The sequence below is a fragment of the Lepidochelys kempii genome, chromosome 11, assembly GCF_965140265.1.
Source record: "Lepidochelys kempii isolate rLepKem1 chromosome 11, rLepKem1.hap2, whole genome shotgun sequence".
Taxonomy (NCBI): Eukaryota; Metazoa; Chordata; order Testudines; family Cheloniidae; genus Lepidochelys; species Lepidochelys kempii.
The window spans coordinates 49,557,197-49,581,545 of record NC_133266.1 but is presented as its reverse complement, the minus strand read 5'-3'; the positions used below and the strand labels follow the sequence as shown (position 1 = coordinate 49,581,545).

At 45.1% G+C, this 24,349-nt stretch overlaps 2 long non-coding RNA genes across 2 annotated transcripts in view; both read left to right on the top strand.

The window, feature by feature from the left end:
• LOC140895717 (uncharacterized) overlaps positions 1–24,349 on the top strand; it is a 77,526-nt gene that overhangs the window by 36,267 nt on the left and 16,910 nt on the right. The gene's annotated exons all lie outside the window — the stretch shown is intronic.
• On the top strand, positions 3,650–5,651 carry LOC140895719 (uncharacterized). Its single transcript, XR_012154320.1, has 3 exons — positions 3,650–4,084; positions 4,239–4,320; positions 5,525–5,651. It is a non-coding gene; the product is annotated as an uncharacterized lncRNA (long non-coding RNA).

The window sequence follows — 24,349 nt, the reverse complement described above, 5'->3', positions numbered from 1 at the left end:
GACATGACGAACCATCTGGTGCAGCTGCAGGAAAGCCAACAAGAGCACAGACCCCCGCTGCATCCATTGTACAACCACCTGACCTCCTCCCTAAGTTCCATTGTTGGATCATATTAAAGAAGTTCTGTATTAAAATCACAAATGAGTTTGATTCCCCAGAGTTTAAATTCCAGGGTATTACTAATTAAGAGGTCTCTTGGTTTTTGGTACTGTTTCTCTCCCTCTATGTGTGAAACTTGCAAGCTGCTAATTGCGTTAGTACATTCTAAGACAGAGTCTGTTCTCAAAGCAATTCACACAGAGAGAGACTCAAAGCAATACTCTGTAACAACAGAAACAGCACCCAGAGACTCCCCGCCTTTTTGTTGTATTAACAATTGTGATTAAAATAGAGATAGAGGATGTATGTGGATGGATGCTTGGTGTGGATAATAACTGAATGATCAGGGAGGTGCCAGCTTAAGAATCCAGTGTCCATCGGCTGAAGAAAGCGTCAAGTGCAAATAACCAGAGGATCCCCGGAGGGCAGACTGGAATCCACCCAACAGCCTCAAGAATGGGAGAACCAAAGAACAAGATAACATCTAGCAGCACGGAGCCGTCAGGGATGTGCTATCTGCTGATTGATTCAGCAACAGCATGATGAAGCTATTCCCACAGACTGGCCTAGGAATAAATTCCTATAAAAATAGACTCTAGAAAGTGAGAACTTTGGGGGGTCTGATTCTACAAACCAACTTCCAGGAGCATCAGATGAGCATCTGACAAGGCTCTGCTCCCTCCTCATATCCAGGCCACCTGGCCAGTGGCTTGGCATGAGCAACTCTAAGGCTGGTAACTATGATAACAACCTTGCAGAACCTCTCTCTCTCTCTGTGTGAATAAATATGAGATTGAATGGAATGTTATAATTATAACTCACTGCTTACTATGATTCTTTCTGTATTCACAATAAATGTGGTATTTTGCCTTTTTTCCTCTTTAATAAGGTCCTGCTAGTTTTTAATTTATTGATATAACACCATATCCTCCTCACCTAGATGCCCACAAACGTGGTGGGAGGAGTTTCCAGGCACCCAGCCACTCCACTCCAGAGGATGGCCCAAGCAACAGAAGGCTGTCATTCAAACAGTTTGATTTGTAGTGTGGCTACAATAAGCAGTGAGGCCTTGTCCTTCCCTCCTTCCGCACCCCACCCCACCCGGGCTACCTTGTCAGTTATCTCACTTTTTTTTAATTAATAAAGAAAGAATGCATGTGTAACCCTTCTGCCTGTCAGAGTTGGCAGCAACAAGGGCCGGGTTCAATATCTAGGGGATCCATTCCAATAACACAATGCAAACTGGCTCGAGCCCCCACCCAGTGACCTGGGACAAATATATACCACCCCCGCTGGGCACCTCCAAGAGGCAATACTTCCCCTTTCGCAAGCACATAGTCTGAGTGTAGCAAAAAGCTTTTTAATAAAACAGAGAGAAACAATGTGGCATTCTGTTGGGGAAATACCACCAACAGGATTCATAACACAACCCATGAGCAAAAATTGGGGCATGCCCTTTCCCTTTGGTTCATGAGTCCAGCAACCCCAAATCACCCAAAGTCTCAAAAGTCCAGTGGCCCAAAAGTCTCTGTCCCTGGTCAGGGCAGCCCCAGAGTTCGAAAGTTTATCTGCAGAGCTTTACCTCCCAACCTGGGTGGAGATGAGCGGGGGGGAGAGAGAGAGAGGTAAGGAGCACCTTACATGATCTGAAGCTGACCGCCCCACAGCTCCATAGGCCTTCGCTTCGCTCCGTCCCGCTCCGCCAGCCATCCTACGAACTGCTTCGCTCAGCTCAGCTCTGCTCTTCGGCCCACAAGCAGTTCCCGCCGTCCCACGAACTGCTCCGCTCCGCGTCCCACAAGCAGCTCCCGCCACCTAGGGACTGCTCCACCAGCCTGTCCACAAGGCACTCCAGCACTCCTTGCAAACTGTTCCACAATATATCTTCAGGCTCCCCTACTACTTAACACAACGCTCAGTGATTTCAGCTCTTAGGTGAATTCAGCTTGTAGTAGGGGAGCCTCAGTGCTGGTGCACCATTAGCCCAAAGTGAGCTCAGCAGCCTGTAACTAGACTCCTAATGGAATCAAAATTAGTTCTGATATTCCACAGTCAAGAGAGGAGGAAGTACAATTACCATGTAAGGCCCTCCCTAAGAGGCCCATGCCACCAGGTATTAATACTTATCTCCAGCCTCTCTCTATTCACAGAGTTTTGGAACCCATGTCCCTTGCCTAGCGAGTGCTGCTTAGTTGATGGCGAGTCCCTCCATCATAACAAAAGGCCCAGTACAGTTCCAAGCACAGTTCCTGTAGTCAGGATAATAATTTATTCTTCCTGCCCCAATAACAGAGACACTGGGGATCCCACAGCAGCCAAAGTGACCATTTGGGCAGCTATGGGCTCATGCTAGGTGGGGTGGGTGTGCCTATGCAAATGAGATCAGCCCCTGAAGTTCTTTTCCACAACTTGCCACACCTCACCACCAGATGTCAGGGTGGAGCTCATCCTGACTCTGCTTACACATGGTTTCAAAACAATAGTTACTTTATTTCCTTTGCCAGCTGTGATCAAAGGGGGGAGGGTGGTTGGCTTACAGAGAATTAAAATCAACAAAGGGGGCGGGTTTGCCGCAAGGAGAAACACACAGAACTGTCACACTGAAGCCTGGACAGACATGAAACTGGTTTTCAAAGCCTCTCTGATGCGCAGCATGCCTTGCTGTGCTCTTCTAATTGCCCTGTTGTCTGGCCGCTTAAAATTGGACGCCAGGCAATTTGCCTCAACCTCCCACCCCGCCATAAACGTCTCCCCCTTACTCTCACAGATATTATGGAGCACACAGCAAGCAGCAATAACAATGGGAATGTTGATTGTGCTGAGATCTGACATAGTCAGCAAACAGCACCAGCAAGTTTTTAAATGTCCTGAGGCACATTCTACCACCATTGTGCACTTGCTCAGCGTGTAGTTGAACTCCTCCTTACTTCTGTCCAGGCTGCCTGTGTACGGCTTCATGAGCCATGGGATCAAGGGGTAGGCTGGGTCCCCAAGGATAACTATTGGCATTTCAACATCCCCAATGGTAATTTTCTGGTCTGGGAAGTAAGTCCCTTCTTGCAGCTGCTCGAACAGCCCAGAGTTCCCAAAGATGCGAGCATCATGCACCTTTCCCAGCCATCCCATGTTGATGTCGGTGAAACATCCCTTGTGATCCACCAGTGCTTGCAGCGCCATTGAGAAGTACCCCTTGCAGTGTATGTACTGGTTGGCAAGGTGGTCCAGTCCCAAGATAGGGATATGCGTTCCGTCTATCGCCCCACCACAGTTTGGGAACCCCATTGCAGCAAAGCCATCCACTATGACCTGCACATTTTCCAGAGTCACAACCCTTGATAACAGAATGTCAGTGATTGCACTGGCTACTTGGATCACATCAGTCCCCACTGTAGATTTGCCCACTCCAAATTGATTCCCGACTGACCAGTAGCAGTCAGGCGTTGCAAGCTTCCACAGGGCTATCGCCACTTGCTTCTCAACTGTCAGGGTAGCTCTAATCTTGGTATTCTTGCGCTTCAGGGCAGGGGAAAGCAACTCAGGGTTCCAGGAAAGTGTCCTTATGCATGCAAAAGTTTCGCAGCCACTGTGAATCATCCCATACCTGCAACACTATGCGGTCCCACTAGTCTGTGCTTGTTTGCCGGGCCCAGAATCAGTGTTCCACTTTATCAACCAGCCCCACTGCCACCATGATGTCCCAATTGCCGCAGCCCGTGCTTTCAGGAACATCTGTGTCCATGTCCTCATCAAAATTGTCCTCGTGCTGTCGTCTCTTAGCCTGGTTCCGCATATGCTCCAGGATAATGCGTGAAGTGTTTACAATGCTCACAACAGCAGCAGTGAGCTGAGCGGGCTCCAAGCTTGCCATGGTATGGCGTCTGCAGGAGAGCAGAGTTGCAGCGGAAGTGGTGGATGATGTCGGTTAGCAGTCGTACTGCATCGTCTGCTGACAGCAGCATCCAGGACAAAACAGCAGCAGTGATGGTGAGCTGAACTGAGTGGGCTCCATGCTAGCTGTGGGATAGCATCTGCATGGAAAAAAGGCGTGAAACGGTTGTCTGCTGTTGCTTTCATGGAGGGAGGGGCGACTGACGACATGTATCCAAAACCACCTGTGACAATGTTTTTGCCCCATCAGGCATTGGGAGCTTAACCCAGAATTCCAATGGGCAGTGGAGACTGCGGGAACTGTGGCATAGCTACCCACAGTACAACACTCTGTAAGTCGATGCTAGCCACGGTAGTGAGGACGCACTCTGCTGACTTAATGTGCTTAGTGTGGACATAAGCCATCGACTGTACAAAATTTATTTCTAAATATCAACTTCTGTAAAATCAGCCTAATTTCATAGTGTAAACATACCCAAAGAAACCTCTTACTTTTACTAGTTTATTTTTGGTACTTTTAATCTTAAGTGTTTCAAAAATGTAAAGCTTTTTTTCTTCCAAAAATGTGGTTTTAAATGTGCCCAGTGAATTTAAAACAACAAAGCAAGCAAGATAATGTTCCTTGGCTCTAGTGGGAATGAAGGGGGCACACTGTAGATGGCATAAGATGATATGGCTTGGAAGAAAACGGGGATAAGGAACACCGCTTAATTCACGCTTTATCAAGCTGAGGGTGGAAATCTTATAATTGGCTGACACTATATAATGTCTTAAGGGCCAAATCCTGGAAAGTGAGTGATGGTGACACTTTTAAGATGTTGAATGAAGGTAATAGGAGTTGAGGGTATTCAGCAGCTTGCAAGTTTGGTCTCAAAGTGAATAGAAATGTATAGATATATTTCCATTGATACATAATGATGGCCTATGTTAAAATGTAGTGTGTTTTGTGTGGGGACTAAGAAAATGTGGCAGGTAATTACACTAGACTAACGTTAAAAATTCATGGACAAGTGATTTTTAATGAATTAGAATTTAACATGAGCATGTTCTCTACATATGCCTCCTGGTGTCTGTGTGTGTGTGTGTGTGTGTTAAAGTTACATAAGGACATGATTTATGATTACCCCTTGAGGCCTGTTTTTTGGAGTCAGTTACAGAATAATCCATAGTCTTTAAAGTAAAACTTAGTTATAGTTCAGTTACATAATGATAAACAATGAGCTACTTGATTGAAACCTTAAAGTGATAGCTCCTGTGAGCTATCTTCTCTGTCTCATAATTAAGGTTATTTAGGACTTTTGAAATGATGGATTCCTTTAAAAACTAAATTGTAATGGAATATTTATAATGAACCCACAGTATTATCTTGTCTGATCATGAAGTTAAATACATTTTATGCTTTAGAAAAAACAGTGGTGAATGTACAACTTGTGACTCCATTCTTTGCTCTTCCCTTTATTTTTTATTATGATTAATGCAGTGCTTGTGTGCTTTGGACCAAATCCTGACTTTCTCTACTGAAATAATTTTATGCAGGCTGCATATTAACTGAGGCTTCAGTTACCCTTGTGGACCAGCCAAAAGGGGAGGGGGATATGTGTACCAGTGTACAAACTGCAGATTGGTTTCGGAGAGTGGTGTCATCTCCCCTCCAATCCGGATTGCTTGGGTGAGTGAATGTTGGTCTTGGTCTTGATCTGTTCTCTTCCATGAGAATGCCATTTTGGAACTCTCATTCAGGGCTGTTTCTGGACTGGTAGCCTTAGAGTCCCCATTGCTGCCAGTGCCACTCAGAAGGGGAAGCCTCACCCTACCACTTGAATACTGAGAGGGGGTTTTGCCTCCTCTCATAACACTCTCCAGCACTATCTTACCAAAACAGGGCAGTTAGGAGTGGGGTTGGGTGGCCGTGTAGGAGATCCCTGGGTACTACTAAGACTGAGTCCCTCCTCAACATTTCATTTCTCCTCCAGTGTTGTGGAGGTCAGAGAGCACTGCCCCATAGCGGTGGGTGGGGGTAGGACGGAATCTCCCTGTGAAGAGGGGTTGAGGGAAGCTACTGATACTCAAGGTGGGAGATGCGGGGAAAGGGCTTCCAGCTTAAGGTTGGGAAGGAGTGTGTCGGTAGTTCCTATGGCCATTCCTAAGGCAGTTCCAGGTGGTTGGTGCCCAGTGCTTTCCCCTCACCCCCTTTGACAGCTGGTGCCCCTTGTGCCAATCCTCTCCATCCCCTACCCAGGTGCTTGTGTCCTGTCCTGGTCCCCCACCTCACTCCAGCAGCTGGTGCATCTGCTCCTAGGGTGAGGGTCTCTGCTGGGACCCACAGTGGCTAGAAAGCAGGACCAGGCTAGGCTGGGGAGTCCTACCTGCTCCATGGTGGCCACCCTGAACTTGTACACTGCAGTAGCCACTCCAGCCTCTCCTTCGGGTCCCGCTCATGTCTCCACCCCCTTGCACATGCACAGAACATAGCCAGGTCCCACTCTCACTTCCATGAGATTATTGGAGTGGGGGGAACATAGATCCATACCCCCGACTATTTCCATTGCAGGCATGCTAGTCCTCCCCTCTTTCCCCAAACCCTAGTTCTACTGCCCCGATCGGTGGTATGGACCAGGATTTGTCCATAAATGGATTTTGTGTTGTGTGGTACTTAGCACTTAACAGACTACTTTGGCACCTTTATGTTCCGTTTTGTATCTCTCTGCTCCACTGATTTTACAGTAAAAGCAGTATATTAGTTATATATATATACTTTCGGGACTGGGCCTAATGACATAAATTCTTCCCAACATATGCCAAAATGGAGGCCTGATCCTGTTGCCATTGACTTCAGAGGCAGCAGGATTGGCCCTTAATAAAGGAAGCACTGAGGGCCTGATGCAGCACCCATTGAAGCCAACAGAAAGATACCCCCTGATTTCAGTGGGTGCTAGATCAGATTCTAAGCTAGTAATATCCTGAGCTTGAATGATAGCTCACCCATGCTAAGAAGCACGAGATTTTAGAAAGTTCTCTTTTAGGGCTTGATCCTGAAATCCTTGAATACATAAAACTCCCACTTAAGGCAATAAGACTTTTCATTGTGCAAAGAATTCAGGACTGACTCCATAAAAGGAATTGGTCATTATTAATTGCACTGTAATGTGTGTATCAGTTCACTGCATGACAATTGACCTCCCTTTATTTTGACTGATTTGCTGCAGCTTGATCACTGAATCCCGAGAACTTAACAAATGGGTAGTACAAATTTCTAACACCACATCCAGTTTAAAGAATCTAATCAGAGGAGGCAAATCCTTCCGCTACCTACAAATTAGTTTGGAAACCTTTTCTCATGCCAGCACAGGGACACAAGTTTAGCTTTAAAAGTGATCAAACCTTTTTCAGTTCATTTAAAGTAAGCAAGTACTGGTTAAAAAAATATTTGGAGTTGATTAATTGCTAAATATATCATGCAGATGTAAGCAGAGTCAGGGTGGGCTCCACCCTTACATCTGGTGGTGAGGTGTGGCAAGTTGTGGAAAAGAACTTCAGGGGCTGATCTCATTTGCATAGGCACACCCACCCCGCCTAGAATGAGGCCATAACTGCCCAAATGGTCACTTTGGCTGTTGTGGGATCCCCTATTGTCTCTGTTATTGGGGCGGGAAGAATAAATTGTTATTACCCTGATTATGGGAACTGTGCTTGGAACTGTACTTGGCCTTTTGTTATGATGAAGGACTCACCATCAACTGAGTAGCACTCGCTAGGCAAGGGACATGGGTTCCAAAACTCTGTGAAGGGAGAGAGACTTGAGACAGGTATTAGTGCCTGGTAGTGTAGGCCCCTTTGTGAGGGCCTGAAGCACCAATTGCACCTCTGTCTCTCTCCACTGTGGAATGTCAGAGCTAATTTTGGGTCTATTAAGAGTTTTGTTACAGGTACTGTGCTGAATTCACTTTAGTCTTATGGTGCACCAGCACTAAAGCTCCCACTACTATGAGCTGAAATCACTGAGCACTGTGTCAAGTAAGGGGGAGCCGGAAGATCTAGTGTGCAGCAGTGCTATTCATGAGATGGCGGGGTGAGCAGAGCTGTTTGTGAGACAGCGAGCTGAGCGGAGCCGGTCGTGAGACAGCGGTGTGTTCATGAGACGGCGAGCTGAGCAGAGCTGTTCGTGAGATGGTGAGCTGTGCAGAGCGGAGTCGGTCGTAGTGGAGCAGAGCCGTTCGTGAGACAGCGTAGCAGAGCAGAGCCCTGCGGGGCAGTCAGCTTCAGGGCACGTAAGGTGCCCCTTATCTCTTTCCCCCACACCCAGGCACATTTTAGCCAGACTGGGGAGTAACACTCTGCAGATGAACTTTTGAACTCTGGGGCTGGACTTTTTGGACTTTGGGTGATTCGTGGATTGCTGGACTCAAGAGACGTTTGGACTCAAGAACCCGAGGGAAAGGATGTGGCCCAATTTTTCTGGGGTGGGGCGTTGCTCATGGTTTGGTTAATGAACACTAGTTGTGGTGTTTCCCCAATTTAATGCTGATGTTGTTTACCTCATGTTATTAAAGATTCTCTACTACACCAAGACTCTGTGCTTGCGAGAGGGGAAGTATTGCCTCTTTGAGGTGCCCAGGGGGTGTGTAAGATTTTCCCAGGTCACTGGGTGGGGGCTCGAGACAGTTTTGCATTTGCTTTGATGAGAGGGAACCCCTGTGTACTGAACCCGGCCCTTGCTGCTATCAACTTGGCCTGGCAGAAGGGTTACACAACACTTTAAAGTTAACGTACCACCTTCTCACAAAGAACAGGATAAAAAGTTATCTACATCAGCTAATGGAATAAATAGTTTGAAGACTGAAAGGTAAGGTAGGAGCAATTTCAGGAAAAGTGTATTTTACTTGATTAAGTTTGGCAAAAGGATTTGGTGGTTTAGATTCCGTTTAACACTCCTCAGCGTCAGTCAGGTAGATGCTCCATATTTTAAAGTACTCTTCTCTCTATGATTGGTGCAATTCATTCATGTCTCTCATACAGATTGCAGTCTCAATTTTTATCCTCTTAAATGAAACCCCAATACAATCACAAGCTATAACAAAGTATCTTAAACTCAATATTTTAACTAGGAAACCCTGTCCCTATATCAAACCAAATATAAAAAACAGAGAAGATCCCCATCACTTGAATACTGAAGACAGAGAAAAATGGCTTGATGCCCAAAAAGTTTAATATAGAATAGAGCTAAGTCTCTACAAGAATTCAGAAAGTTGCAGTAGGTGTCCCCATCAATGACTATGTAATATTAAAAATGCCATATACTATGTACAGAAATGGCAAAACAAAATGATAGCTGGATAAGAAACACAGATAAAGCCAAGTGTATAAGTGCAGAAAGTAAGCAGATTTGAAATTCCCAGAAAATGACAAACAGTTCAAAAAGTACCTGCATATAAACCGAATGACCCAGGTCCAGAAGAGCTGTCACCACTATAAAACAGATAGAAATAATAAAATCTGTTCAGAAGTCTCAGGCAGCTTCCTGGAAATAATCCAACCTTGCCTTCTCTTTGCTGGAAGAGCTATGGCCTCTACAGTTTATTGGCTCACATACAACAGTTGTATCCCACCTGTTTAAGCATCTACCTGCATATTTCAGTACATAACGTGCCTTGAAAATGCTGACTGCAGAGTTCGTCCAGTCAGCAAAGTTTCCCATCCACTCCTGGATAAGATCTTTCCTAGAAAACAAAGCACCTTTTTATTTACTGTCTGAGGCCAGTTAACCTTTCCCAGTCAAACTGTAGGAAGCAACAGATGCCAACAAGTTCAAATATAGGTAAAACTTCTTCGCCACAACTATTTGGGACAGAATCTTTCCTGTTGGCTTTGACTTCCCACCTTCTCACCCAGGCCAGGCCAAAAGGTTGTATTCCTTCTCCTGGGTTAATTGGTAGTCCAACAAGGACTATCTATCAAGCTCACCCAACTTCTTAAGCCATGTACACAACCATGTAGTAACCACAGGGGTAGAGTGAGTTAAGTTATGGATTCTCCATCACTTGAAGTTGTAAAATCAAGATTAGATCATAGAATCATAGAATAACAGAGTTGGAAGGGACCTCTGGAGGCCATCTAGTCCAACCCCCTGCCCAGAGCAGGACCAATCCCAACTAAATCATCCCAGCGAGGGCTTTGTCAAGCCTGACCTTAAAAACTTCTAAGGAAGGGGATTCCACCACCTCCCTAGGTAACGCATTCCAGTGTTTCACCACCCTCCTAGTGAAAAAGTTTTTCCTAATATCCAACCTAAACCTCCCCCACTGCAACTTGAGACCATTACTCCTTGTCCTGTCATCTGCTATCACTGAGAATAGTCTAGATCCATCCTCTTTGGATCCACCTTTCAGGTAGTTAAAAGCAACTATCAAATCCCCCCTCATTCTTCTCTTCCATAGATAAACAATCCCAGTTCCCTCAGCCTCTCCTCATAACTCATGTGTTCCAGTCCCCTAATCATTTTTGTTGCCCTTCGCTGGACTCTCTCCAATTTCTCCACATCCTTCTTATAGTGTGGGGCCCAAAACTGGACACAGTACTCCAGATGAGGCCTCACCAATATTGAATAGAGGGGAACGATCACGTCCCTCGATCTGCTGGCAATGCCCCTACTTATACATCCCAAAATGCCATTGGCCTTCTTGGCAACAAGGGCACACTGTTGACTCATATCCAGCTTCTCGTCCACTGTCACCCCTAGGTCCTTCTCTGCAGAACTGCTACCTAGCCATTCGGTCCCTAGTCCGTAGCGGTGCATTGGATTCTTCCGTCCTAAGTGCAGAACTCTGCACTTGTCCTTGTTGAACTTCATCAGATTTCTTTTGGCCCAATCCTCCAATTTGTCTAGGTCCCTCTGTATCCTATCCCTACCTCCAGTGTATCTACCTCTCCTCCCAGTTTAGTGTCATCCACAAACTTGCTGAGGATGCAATCCACACCATCCTCCAGATCATTAATGAAGATATTGAACAAAACCGGCCCCAGGACTGACCCTTGGGGCACTCCGCTAGATACCGGCTGCCAACTAGACATGGAGCCATTGATCACTACCCGTTGAGCCCGACAATCTAGCCAACTTTCTACCCACCTTGTAGTGCATCCATCCAGCCTATACTTCTTTAACTTGCTGACAAGAATACTGTGGGAGACCGTGTCAAAAGCTTTGCTAAAGTCGAGGAATAACACGTCCACTGCTTTCCCTTCATCTACAGAACCAGTTATCTCATCATAGAAGGCAATTAGATTCATCAGGCATGACTTGCCCTTGGTGAATCCATGCTGACTGTTCCTGGTCACTTTCCTCTCATCTAAGTGCTTCAGAATTGATTCCTTCAGGACATGCTCCATGATTTTTCCAGGGACTGAGGTGAGGTTGACTGGCCTGTAGTTCCCAGGATCCTCCTTCTTCCCTTTTTTAAAGATGGGCACTACATTAGCCTTTTTCCAATCTTCCGGGACTTAGGGAAAAAAAGCATTGAGTATGTTAGCTTTTTCCACATACTCTGTCACTAGGTTGCCTCCCTCATTTGGTAAGGGGCCCACACTTTCCTTGGCTTTCTTCTTATTGCCAACATACCTGAAGAAACCCTTCTTGTTACTCTTAACATCCCTCGCTAGCTGCAACTCCAGGTGTGATTTAGCATTCCTGATTCCATTCCTACATGCCCGAGCAATATTTATATACTCATCCCTGGTCATTTGTCCAATCTTCCACTTCTTGTAAGCCTCTTTTTTGTGTTTAAGATCAGCAAGGATTTCAAAGGCCTTTGCTAGTTCAACGAGAAGTTATGGGCTTGATACAGGAATTACTAGGTGAGGTATTACAGCTTGTGTTATGTAGGCTGTCATATTATAGGATAATGGTCCTATCTGGACTTAAAATCAATTAATTTATCAATCTATTTTCAAGGAATGGTGTGGGTTGCTTTTGGCCTTTATTCTTGTTCTGCCTCTATATCCTATTCCAATTACCAAAGGTATTTTATGGAATCAATTCAGCAAACATTCACAGTCTTTGATATGTCCTTGATAAATGAAAATACATCAATAAAACAAAACATCCAATAAAAGAAAACTATCTTGTAAAATGTTATCTTCTAATAAAACAACACTTTGAGAAACTTTCAAAGCCCATATGAATTTTTATTTTCATATTAAAACTTATAGAATACACAAAGAATTAATCATGAGAAGAAACTTTCATTTCCATTGCTAGTGGAATATTTGCATACACTTGTAAGCAGGGGCTGAATGAATGCTACTCTGACAGCTAGCTAGAACAGGGAGAGACTCGGTGTGGTTATGTAAATACAGTTTGCTCCTGCTTTGCCTAGATATTCAGCAGCTGGAGTGGTGTTTTGCTCATTGTAATCAGCTTTGTTAGTGTTGGGTCACAAATTACGTTAGTACTGAATGCAGAGATAGTGAAATGGCATTACCAATGTAATTATTTTGGGAAGACTGTGCTTAACCTGTTCCAAATGGCGGGGGGGTCATCCTTAGCAGGGAGGACCTCATTGAGCCAGGAGTTCGACTGCCAAAGCCTTGTGCAAGTAGGGGAGGAGGGAACAGGAGTCCTGGTCAGGAGGCTGCAATCCCCTTTTTCCCCTCCCCCAGTCCTCTCTAAACTGGCTTACCCTGTTCTTCCCCACTGTTCAAAGAATAGAGCTAAATAGGCTTAATGAGGAGCCTCTTTTGTTATTTTAATTGCTCAATCAGAGCTGAAACCAGTTGTGGTAGGACTGTGTTTGTGCCCTGCCTGTTAAGAGCTAAAATCACTGAGAGCTGAAATCACCTGAGATGGGGTAGTATTTCTGGCCAGCCTGCAAAAGAGCTGAAAATTACTGAGAGACGGATGTGCAGAGGTCACAGCAGAGAGGCAGAAGGTGACTGACAGCTGACAAATGAGTGACCAGCAGGGCAGCAGCAGAGAGGTAGGATGAATGGCCAGCAGGGTGGCGGTGGAGAGGCGTGATGGGCGGCCAGCAGGGTGGCAATGGAGACGTGTGACGAGCAGTCAGCTGGGTGGCTGGTGGAGGAGCACAAGGAGAGCGGTGAGCAGCCAGTGGAGCAAGGAAGATGCCTCTTTACCCCTCCCCACTCAGGGTGGGAGGTGAACTCTGCAGATGCACCTCTGAACTCTGGGCTTGCACTGACCAAGACAGCAACAGTGAGTGAGGTGCAGAGATGGGTCAGGCATGCGAAAGGGACTTTTGGGTTGCTGGAATATAGAACCTGAGGGGAAAAGTACACTGCCCAACCTACTTGGGGATGGGTCTTTTAGTGATGGTTTATGTTTATGAACTCTTCCAAATTAATTCCGAGTTACTTCTCTCCTTTTATTAAAAGTTTATTTTCTACACTCGGACTCTGTGCTTGTGGGTGGGGAAGTATTGCCTTTCAGAAGTGCCCAGGGGTGTAATTTTCCCACATTACTGGGTGGGGGCTTGAGCCAGTTCTGTGTTGTATCAATGGAAAGGAACCCCTAGATATTTAACCCAGCCCTGATTGCTGCAGGATCCATCTGGCAGAAGGGTTACATTTTGGGAGGCTCGTCCAGGATCCTGGGTCGGTACCCCTCGCAAGTACATCTTGAGTGATTCACTAAATTGGGGAAACAATTGTGTTTATATTTTGAGGAAATCACTGTTTGTGTAATGGCTAATATGTTGGGTTTGTTGGGCTCTGACTCAGCAGCCCCTAGCTTGGGGGCTGCAGCCTGAGCTGATGATTGGGCAAAAGCACTGGGGAAAACATTGGAAAAGGTTGTGTTGTCCCATGCTATGTCAAGCTGCTATCGTAAGTTAAGGTTATTTGCTGGGAGTCCCATTACAATACCTAAGGAAGAGGAGTTTGAACCCTGGTTAGAGCATACTACTGAAATGCTGCAGGAGTGGGCCGGACCAGATGCTGGGAAGCGAAGATGTCTAACAGAGAGCCTCAGAGGCCCAGCATTAGACGTGATTCGCACCCTGAAGCTCACTAACTCTGGGGTCAGTGTGAAGGACTGCCTAGAGGCCCTTGAGCACACCTTTGGGAGCATAGAGGGCTCTGAGGACAGTTATTGAAAGTTCCTTAATTCCCGACAGCAAAGGGGCGAGAAGGTTTCAGCCTATGTACAGAGGCTGGAGAGGCTGCTTCAGGGAGCTGTCAAGAGGGGAGCAGTGACTGCCGAGCAGATGGATCAGACCAGACTTGCTCAAATTGTAAGATGAACTCGATATCAGAACCCGATTCTACTTCATCTCCACTTAAGAGACTGACAGGAATGTCCCCCGAGTTACTCCCAGCTGATAAAAGAGGTCAGAGGGGAGGAAGAAACGCAGGCTGCCAGTGAGTTTTGGAAAGCCCAACCATCTGAGCCAGCGAGCACAGCACTCCTGTGGGCAGCCAGTGTACTGATAGCGAGCGCTGTAGAGGAACTTGCCCAGCAAGTGCAGGTCCTAATAGAACAGATAGCTGAGGTGCAAAGCACCATTGACCGAACTAAGACTTCCAGGCATAAGGAGCCTCTGGCTGTGGCGATGGAGAAGTCAGCATTTAGAGCCACCTTTCCACCTGACCAAAGGGGGAAAGGACAATTCTTCTTTCTCTGGTGTGGTCAGGGTGGACACAGTGCTGCCAAGTGTCGTAATGAAGAAAATCCCTCCTTAGTGTATGGAAAGCTGACGACCAGTTGGGTGGGGTTGAGGAACTGCTGAAGGGTCCTGGGACGGCAGCCACCCAGGGCCGCAAGATTTGAAGGCTTCCCTGGAAAAGACTGTCCAGATGGGATGTCCTCAGGACTGATAGGGCCTCGAGCGGAGGTCACAGTGAGGATTGAAGGGGCAGAATGTAAAGCAGTGCTTGACACTGGATCTCAAGTGACTATTATATTTCAGTCATTCTACCACCAGATGCTTAGGTACCTGTGTATACAGCCACTGACAGGCCTTGGCCTGTGTGGCCTCAGCATGGATGAACACCCCTACCAAGGGTATGTCATAATGCACCTGGAATTTCCAGAGGAGGTTGCTGGTGTAAGAAAAGAGGGAGTCACCGCTGCCTTAATATGCCCCGACTCTAAAGTAATTTCTGATGTGGCTGTGCTGATAGGGTCCAACTCTGGTCTTTTCAAGGTACTCCCGGATTACTGCAGACAATGGGCTGGGGACCAATACCTGAACATCCTGATGGTCCATATGTTTTGTGCTGAAACCTATAGAAGAATTGAGAGCACTAAAACAGGGGTGTTGGAGCTACCAATGGGAGCATTGAGGTATGTGGGCATGATTTCCTTAGTAGTGCCTGCAAAGATGGAGCGAGAAGTGCTTGTCATGAGTACCTAGCTGAAAGACAGCAAAGAGGCAGGTGGCAGCAGAAGGTGACTGATAGTTGGCTGGTGAGCAAGTGGCTGGTGAGCCAGAGAGGCACAGCATGTGGCCAGCAGGGCGGCTGCCGGAGATAAGTGGCCTGCGGTGAGTGGCCAGCGGGGCGGCTGGTGGTGAGGCGCAGCTGGTGGTGAGTCGCCAGCAGGGTGGCTGGCAGAGAGGGCCAGAGCAGAGCCCTGCAGAGAGGGGCGGCAAGCAAGTGCTTGAGCAGCAGAGTGTGTAAAGAGCCTTTTTACCCCCCTGCACCCAGGGAGGGAGATGAACTCTGCAGATGCAACTGTGGGTCTGCACTGACCAAGGACAGCAACTGTGAGTGGGGTGCAGAGAAGGGTCAGGCATGTGAAAGGGACTTTTGGGTTACTGGACTTAAGAACCTGAGGGGAAAAGCACACTGCCCAACTTACTTGGGGGTGGGTCTTTTGCTCATGGTTTATGTTTATGAACCCTGTTTGCAGTGTTTTCTCAAATTAATGCCGAGTTACTTCCCTCCTTTTATTAAAATGTTTCTTTTCTATACTCAGACTCTGTGCTTGCGAGTAGAGAAATGTTGCCTCTAGAGGCGCCCAGGGGTGGTGTGTAATTTTCCCAGGTTACTGGGTGTGGGCTTGAGCCTGTTCTGTGTTGTATCGATGTAGAGGAATCCTTAGATATTGAACCCGGCCCTGGTTGCAGCTGGCTCCACCTGGCAGAAGGGTTACACAATGAAGCATCTAAAAATTAACAAATGAAAACCCTGTATTCTCTGTTGCCTTCTTAAGGGAGTTAAACACATGTGTTAAAATCTAGAACTGATCAGGAACTTTTTGACAAAATGTTTTTTCATCAGAAAATGCCTGTTTGTTGAAACTTTTTATGGAAAAGGGTTGGTTTCAATTAAACTTTCTCAGGTCCAAGATGGAATTTCTGGTCAGTGAGAGAGAGAGACACCCACTCCCACCCTCCAGCTGAGTGGTTAGGGCATTCATCTGGGATGTAGGTTCAATGCTCTATTCTGCCTGATTCAGAGCAGAGATTTGAACTGGGATTGCCCACATCTGAGGAGAGTTTCCTAACCACTGGGCTATATAATCAGTCTCTCTTTTTGCTATTTATACACAGTGAACATCAGCAAAAGGAAAGACTGAGGGAAAAGAACCCTCATTTTATAGCCCAGCAGGCACTCACATGGGGTGTGGGATGTTAGGATAAAGATATTCAGGCCTGTCTGCAAAGGCCTGTACTTTAAGAATTTAGGTGTATTCTTATCACTTGGCTAGTTCTAGAGGTATAAAAGAAGAATCAAGATCACTGTCTGCTGGTGTAAGGGCCTTCTCTTACTGTGACAGTCTGAGGCCCTGTTCTTAGGCTAAGGCCTTTGGGTAAGCAGCAGAGGCAGCCATAAGCTAGGAAGCAAACAGTCACATCCTCACATTCCAAACTAGTCATATTGAAATAAGGTGCTATTGGGCTGTTAGGCACTATCAAGACAAGATTGTATTCCTGTCACCTCCAGAGAAAGGGAAGTGCCTAGAAAATGTAAAAGGAAACTTAGTTTGATAGCATCCTGTCTGGCAAGAACTCACTTGTCAATAGCTGGGATGTGAAATCCTCACTTCTGTATTGTCTTGTCATTATAGTTCCCACTTTGCTATTTGTCTGTATAATCTTTGTCTGGTTCTGTGATTGTTCCTGTCTGCTGTATAATTAATTTTGCTGGGTGTAAACTAATTAAGGTGGTGGGATATAATTGGTTACATAATCATGTTACAATATGTTAGGATTAAGAAAAGGAGTACTTGTGGCACCTTAGAGACTAACCAATTTATTTGAGCATGAGCTTTCGTGAGCTACAGCTCACTTCATCGGATGCATGCCGTGGAAACTGCAGCAGACTTTATACACAGAGAATATGAAAAAATACCTCCTCCCACCCCACTGTCCTGCTGGTAATAGCTTATCTAAAGTGATCATCAGGTGGGCCATTTCCAGTACAAATCCAGGTTTTCTCACCCTCCACCCCCCCACACAAATTCACTCTCCTGCTGGTGATAGCCCATCCAAAGTGACAACTCTTTACACAATGTGCATGATAATAAAGTTGGGCCATTTCCTGCACAAATCCAGGTTCTCTCACCCCCTCACCCCCCTCCCAAAAACCACACACACAAACTCACTATTTCAGGAAAATGATTGGTTAAGGTATAGAACTCAAGTTTTACTATATAATCTGTAGTCAATGAGGAGGTGGGTGGGTGGGGGAGATGGGAACAGGAAATGGGGGTAAGAAAATTGGAATCATGTTTTGCTAAAGGGGGAAATGGGAACAGGGAATGGGAGTAAGGAAGTTGGAATCATGTTTGGCTAAGGGTAGGAATGGGAACAGGGACACAAGTGTAAGGCTCTGTGGTGTCAGAGCTGGGAAGGAGGATACTAAGGAAGGAAACTGGAATCATGCTTGCTGGAAGTTCACCCCAATAAACATCGAATTGTTTGCACCTTTGGACTTCGGGTATTGTTGCTCTCTGTTCATGCGAGAAGGACCAGGGAAGTAAGTGGGTGAAGGAATAAGCCCCCTAACATGGGAGACCCTACATTCCTTGTTCTAAAACAGGCAGAGTAGACTTGAATCTAGGTCTTCTATACCCTAGCTGAGTGCCCTAACCATTGGGCTATTGGCTATTCTGGGATAAGTGGGTATCTCTTGTGCTTTTTCTCAAAAATTTCAGAAGAGGTGTCATTTTTATTCTGCATCAGAGTGAAAACAAATTTGGAAACATTGATTTAAAAAAAATGGAATTTTTGTGTTCCCACAAACCTACTAAAATTTACATTCAGAGGAAAATGTTCTCTGTATTTGTTAGCTATAGGCTTTATTTGTGAGATTTTCTTCAGTTTTATATTGCTGAAGTCATGCTGATGACAAACTTCATAAATAGATCTCTGGGCCAAACTCCAACCTGATGCAAGTGGGTGTGATGCTATTTTTGATTTAACAGACTTGCATCCATTTACTCCATAGTTCAGTTTCTCTCCAGATCCACTTATAAGCAACTCTGAATCAGAGGCAGATTAAGGTTTCCTGGGCCAGAGCAAGTGGGGGGGGGGGCACACCCCAGCCCTTCCACCTGTGGCCCCACCCCCGTTCCGCCCCTCCACATATGACCCTGCCCACCGCCCCACCCCTTTCTGCCCCTTCCCTGGGGCCTCACCCCTATTCCACCTAGGTCCCTTCCATTCCACCCCCAAGACTGGGGAAGCCCTGTCCCCCCACTGCACCAGCCCTGAGGCCGCAGCAGGTAGCAAGAGCTCCTCCAGTCCCAGGGCCACAGTGGGGGTCGTGGTGCTGGGTCTTCCCCAGCTTCTGCTGGGGACGGGGTCATGGGGCGCTGGGGGCTTTCCCTATGGCTCCCTGGCTTCTGCCGTGGTCTGGGGGCACTGGGGGCTTCCCCTGCTGCTGCGCCCAGCTGCTGACAGGGTCAAGGTCACTGTGGGCTTCGCCTGCAACCGCACCTGGCTGCTGCCAGGGCTGGGGCGATGCTGGGGACTTCCCCTGCCACTATGCACACCACGCCCGCCCAGCACAGATGCTGGGGAGTGGGGTCGGCGTGAGGTGGCTTCCCACATTGCTATTCCATGGTGCAGCCGCTGAGGAATGGGGTTTAGGATGTGGGGTGCTTCCCCTGCCGCTGTGCTGCCCCACCCACCCAGAGCTGCTGTCTGGAAGTGGGGTCAGGGCGCGGGGGCTTTCCCCAGGCACCCGGGGATTGGGGCCCCATAGGCCCAGTGGCTATTCTGCCACTGCTCTGAATAATGGAAAGCATATATAAAGCATTAGATTTGTATGTTTCACTTTCTGATTATATTCAGTCTCAGTTTTATGATGCATGTCTCCATTGCAAAAGCACCTTGCCCCAAGATGAACATATTGTCAACACTGAAGTTGCGCACAAAGGTTGCAGCTTGATTAACAGATGCAAAAACACATTAACAAGAACATACTTAGATAATTCTGTTTGCTACCCAGTGAGCTCAACTGTGCACCTGGTCTTTGCTCACTGGCCTAAGGCTAATACATAGTTTTGCCTATTATTGTGTTTCATGTATTCTGTGCTGGGTAATGTCAATGAGCTATGCTGGTTTTACACCCTTTTAAAAATCTCTATTTCCCCAGTCTTTTGCTGGGAAATTTTAACTGAAAAGCCACCAGATTTTTCTTTATCTAACTCTTTTCCTTTCAGTTCAGAAAGCCACAGCCGAAATCTAATTTATACCAAAGCTGCTGGTTTGGAAGTTTTATCACTGACTTCAATGAACACTGTGTCTTTCGCTATTTACTTGCAAATTATACAATTTTGTATTGAGGGAATAACAAGGGTTAGCTCTTCAATTAAGCCCTACAGAACCTCTCTATGAAACCACTAAAAGAAATGTGTTGAATACATTTGGTATGTTTGTGGCCTGCATAAACAGCACAAATATAATATTATAATTGGTGATTGGTATCTGAATTGAATAATACTACCTCCATCAGGAATTTGCCCACATTACGTTTAAGACAGGAAGCATGAAACAATGTATTGATTTCAAATTGTATAGTATTTTTATATCCGTGATCTTTCCTTTTCCAATCTTGTGCATTGAAAACCAAGCAATTTGAAGGGGAGTGGTCAAGCAAATTGCAACTACCTGCTGAGAGTTACGATGCTGTTGAATTAAGATGCCATTTATCACTGCATTTTTTTTTCTGATAAAGAAATTGTTGAGATGGAGGCATGGACTGCATCTCCCCTCTTGCAAATGATAGTTAAAAAGAAATATTTTGTCTTGCTCATAGGATCAAGAATAGACAATAGACAAACTTAATACATTCTAGAATTAATCGGGGCTGCTGTAAAATGATTTTATTGGAATTATAATAGAATAGGGTTGTCACAAGATGGCAGACTTCACTGGTGAGCCACAATCCTTGTCTGCTATGAGAATCTACAGGGAATTTCACAGATGGCGGAGCTGTTTTACTGACAAGGAACATACTAAACACCATGAGGGAGAGAACTCATTTATGCACATTGGCCAGTTGGTGCATCAAACCAGTAGTTAATCTAAAACTGCCACATGAACAGCTATAACTTTGTGAAATAAATTTGCATGTAGGTCATACATTTTCCCCTGCATTTGCTCCAATCAGAAACCTGTTCTATTTGCTTAGGCTATATTTAAAGAGATTTTCCATATATGCAAAAAACCAATCCATTTATTCAATGTGTAAAGTAAGATTGCTGATTACTTTCTTTGGGCACATATTTAGAAGTAATCTTTTCTGCATATAGAAAGCTGTCTTGAAGCCTCCTGCACTGTATGTGATAAGATTCCATGATGGTTTTTATCATCTACGCCTTTGGAAACCTTGCCATTTGTCAAATAATTAAAAAGATTTGAGGTGCATAATTACTGCATCCTGGGACTGACAAATGCTGTGCAGGACAAAGATATTCCAAATGTAGAAAAATGCCTATTGGGAGCTAGACATCTAACTACCTTTTTGAATTCCCATCCTAATATTCTAATAATTTTCAGATTTCATAATTAAATGGCTATAATCTACATTTGATGATTAATATACAGAAACACCATTAGAGAATTATAATAACAACCCATCAACTTGATCTTGCATGGACAGGGTCAAAGACTGAAAAGTTCAGTTACATCAGGATTGTCAAATAGATGTATATAATTTGGCTTTTGGTTAATTTGATTTTAATTTGCTTCTCATTTCATTTTCTTGTTGCATTGATAACACGTAGTTGTCAATTTTCTGGAGGGGAAATTGAAAATGTGCATGAGGGAGAAATTAAATTTCTAGACCTGCATCTGTATTGAACATGGAAGCTGTAAACAATTCCATATTTTAGATTTTCCACCAAGGTGAACAGCATGTTCACTATATAAGGTGCTCTTATTTGGAAGAATCAGTGAAAAAACCTCTACATCGCTCTCAGGTTTAGTTTTGCCAACTAAAGAGAATCTACCCGTCTACACATCTGTGATAAATTAAAGTGAGCTGCTCTCAGAGAAAAGGTATTTATTCTAATTCTTTTCTAATTATATGACCCTCACCTTGGCTCGTGATCTTGTCAGATCTCAAATTAAGCAGGGTCAAGCCTGATCTGACAATGGGAGATCATTAAATAACACCCAGAATGCTGCAAGGAGTGGTGTCAGTGACTCGGTAGACGGCATTTCTTCTTAGTACTCTGTTTGTACCAATGACCCAGCAGAGTGCTTAGAGGCTGAGTGCTTCTGACTGTACCATTGATGAGCTGAGTTTTAAATGGTCCTGACCCTTTGTGGTCATTCAAGACTCCATTGCATGTTTTACTACACTTGGTGTGTTTGCCCAGATGGATCACCTGAAGTTGTAGGTTAGCCAAGACTAGTTACATTTTGTGTACCAAAAACTTCCCTGGTACCAGCTTCAATTGAATGTATTTGTCACACACACAGTCTGGGTAGAACACTTTCTAGCTTGATATTCACCAGGCTGTTGTGCTTGGATGTGGGCTTCAGTGGGCTGGGCGTGCTTTAAGCCTCCCAAGCCTGAACAGAGACCAGGCATTGCCCCCTGGCTGCAGTCTATAGGCAGGGTGCAGATTGTCTGTCTCGCACCCCGTCCTGAGAGCTAAGACCTCACGTTTCAACTGCTGAGGCCCTGGGACCAGTACTGACCCCTCAGACTCTTCTGTTGCTTAAGCACATCCTTTCCCAGAACTCCAGCCAGGTGCTCACTCTCCAGAGGCACGTGCTAGTGAAACAGACAGACTTTGCGCAAGATTCTAAAACAATTTACTCTTTAGGGGGCATGAGGAATACACCGATCTAGACAAAATAATAAACACACCTGTACATGTTTCTCAGCCTCTGTTTCCTCACCACTTTGAGGAATTCTTTTGGGTCTAGGGCAGACCCTCTGAGGGAGTCCAGGTTCCCTCTCTTGCACATGGCTTCTCCTCTAAATCATGGAGTCTCTCACTCTCTCTAGGTCAGCTAGCTTCCTTCTTACTCAGTTATTAGTCCTGCAGAACCCTCTGCTACGAAAAGAAAAGGAGTACTTGTGGCACCTTAGAGACTAACCAATTTATTTGAGCATAAGCTTTCGTGAGCTACAGCTCACTTCATCGGATGCATACTGTGGAAAGTGTAGAAGATCTTTTTATATACACACAAATTTGTATATATATATGTTACTCTGAAATCTGCTACAAAAGCATGCCCGTCTCTTTCTCTCTCCTGCCCAAAGCTTTCTGTGTTTCTCAGTTTCTCACATTGATATGTTGCACCACTAACACCTGGATCCTTTGTTCTCTTGCTAAAGATTTTCTACTCTTCAATTCCCCCTCTCTGCGGAGAAATTTGTTTGATATGCAAAAAGACAAGGAGTACTTGTGGCACCTTAGAGACTAACAAATTTATTTTAGCACAAGCTTATGAAGTGAGCTGTAGCTCACAAAAGCTTATGCTCAAATAAATTTGTTAGTCTCTAAGGTGCCACAAGTACTCCTTTTCTTTTTGCGGATACAGACTAACACGGCTGCTACTCTGAAACCAGTTGGTTGATATGGTTTACCAGCTCAAGCAACCTCCTTTGAATACCTATTGTTTGATCAGAGCACAGTCATTAAGATTAACAATTCTCCATTGTCTGTGGTCTGGTAAGTGTATCATGACATTTCAAGCTTTGCTAATGAAACATGGTGGCAGTATCTGAGCTGTGAATTCTCTGCAGAGCAGCAGCTGGCAGCGTGAACCATGGAAGTTGGTCTGAAGCCCCCAGGAGCCCTGGATTTTGCAGACACAAACGTAGCCTAGCGACAGACCCAGTGGAAAGAGGAGTTCGAGCTGTACACAGACCTGGCCACCCAGGAGGATGACAAAAGCTGGAAAGTAAACCCATTTTTCTACCTTACCGGGGAACAAGGCCTCAGTCCAACTGCAGGCAGCCAAGGGATTGATACTAGCAGGTTGGCCAGAAGACATAAGCCAAGTACCAATAGGAGCAGAACTATGTTTTCAAAGTAAGTATGAACTAAGTGTGCAAGATGGAATCATATTTCAAGGACAATGAGCTGTTGTTCCTGCTTCATTACATTGGGATGTCATGCAAAAAATACATGCCTCACGCCTGGACATTGACAGCTGCCTTAGACAGGCTCGGAATTATTTTTACTGGCTGGGAATGAATACATAACTCTACTCCTTGACAGAAGGGTGTTACACCTGCCAGTCATGTGATAACCACCAGCAGAAAGAGACTGTTACCACATAAGCTGCTCACCCGACCAAGAGAAAAGGTGGGAAAAGATTAGGGCTGTTGATTAATCACAGTTAACTCAAAAAAATTAATTGGAATTTAAAAAATTAATCGCAATTAATTGCAGTTTTAATCGCACTGTTAAACAATAGAATACCAATGGAAATTTATTAAATATTTTGGATGTTTTTCAACATTTTGATATATATTATATTCTGTGTTGTAATTGAGATCAGTGTCTATTTTTATTACAAATATTTGCACTGGAAAAATGATAAACAAAAGAAATAATATTTTTCCATTCACCTCATACAAGTACTGTAGTGCAATATCTTTGTCATGAAAGTGCAACTTACAAATGTAGATGTTTTGGTGACATAATTGAACTCAAACAAAGCAATGTAAAATTTCAGAGCTTTCAAGTCCACTCAGTCCTACTTCTTGTTCGGCCAATCACTAAGACAAACAAATTGTTTACATTTACAAGAGATAATGCTGCCTTCTTCTTATTTAAAATGTCACCAGAAAGTGAGAACAGGCATTTGCATGGCACTTTTGTAGCCGGCATTGCAAGGTATTTATGTGCCAGATATGCTAAACATTTGTATGTTTGTATGCTCCTTCATGCTTTGGCCACCATTTCAGATGACATGCTTTCATGCTGATGAT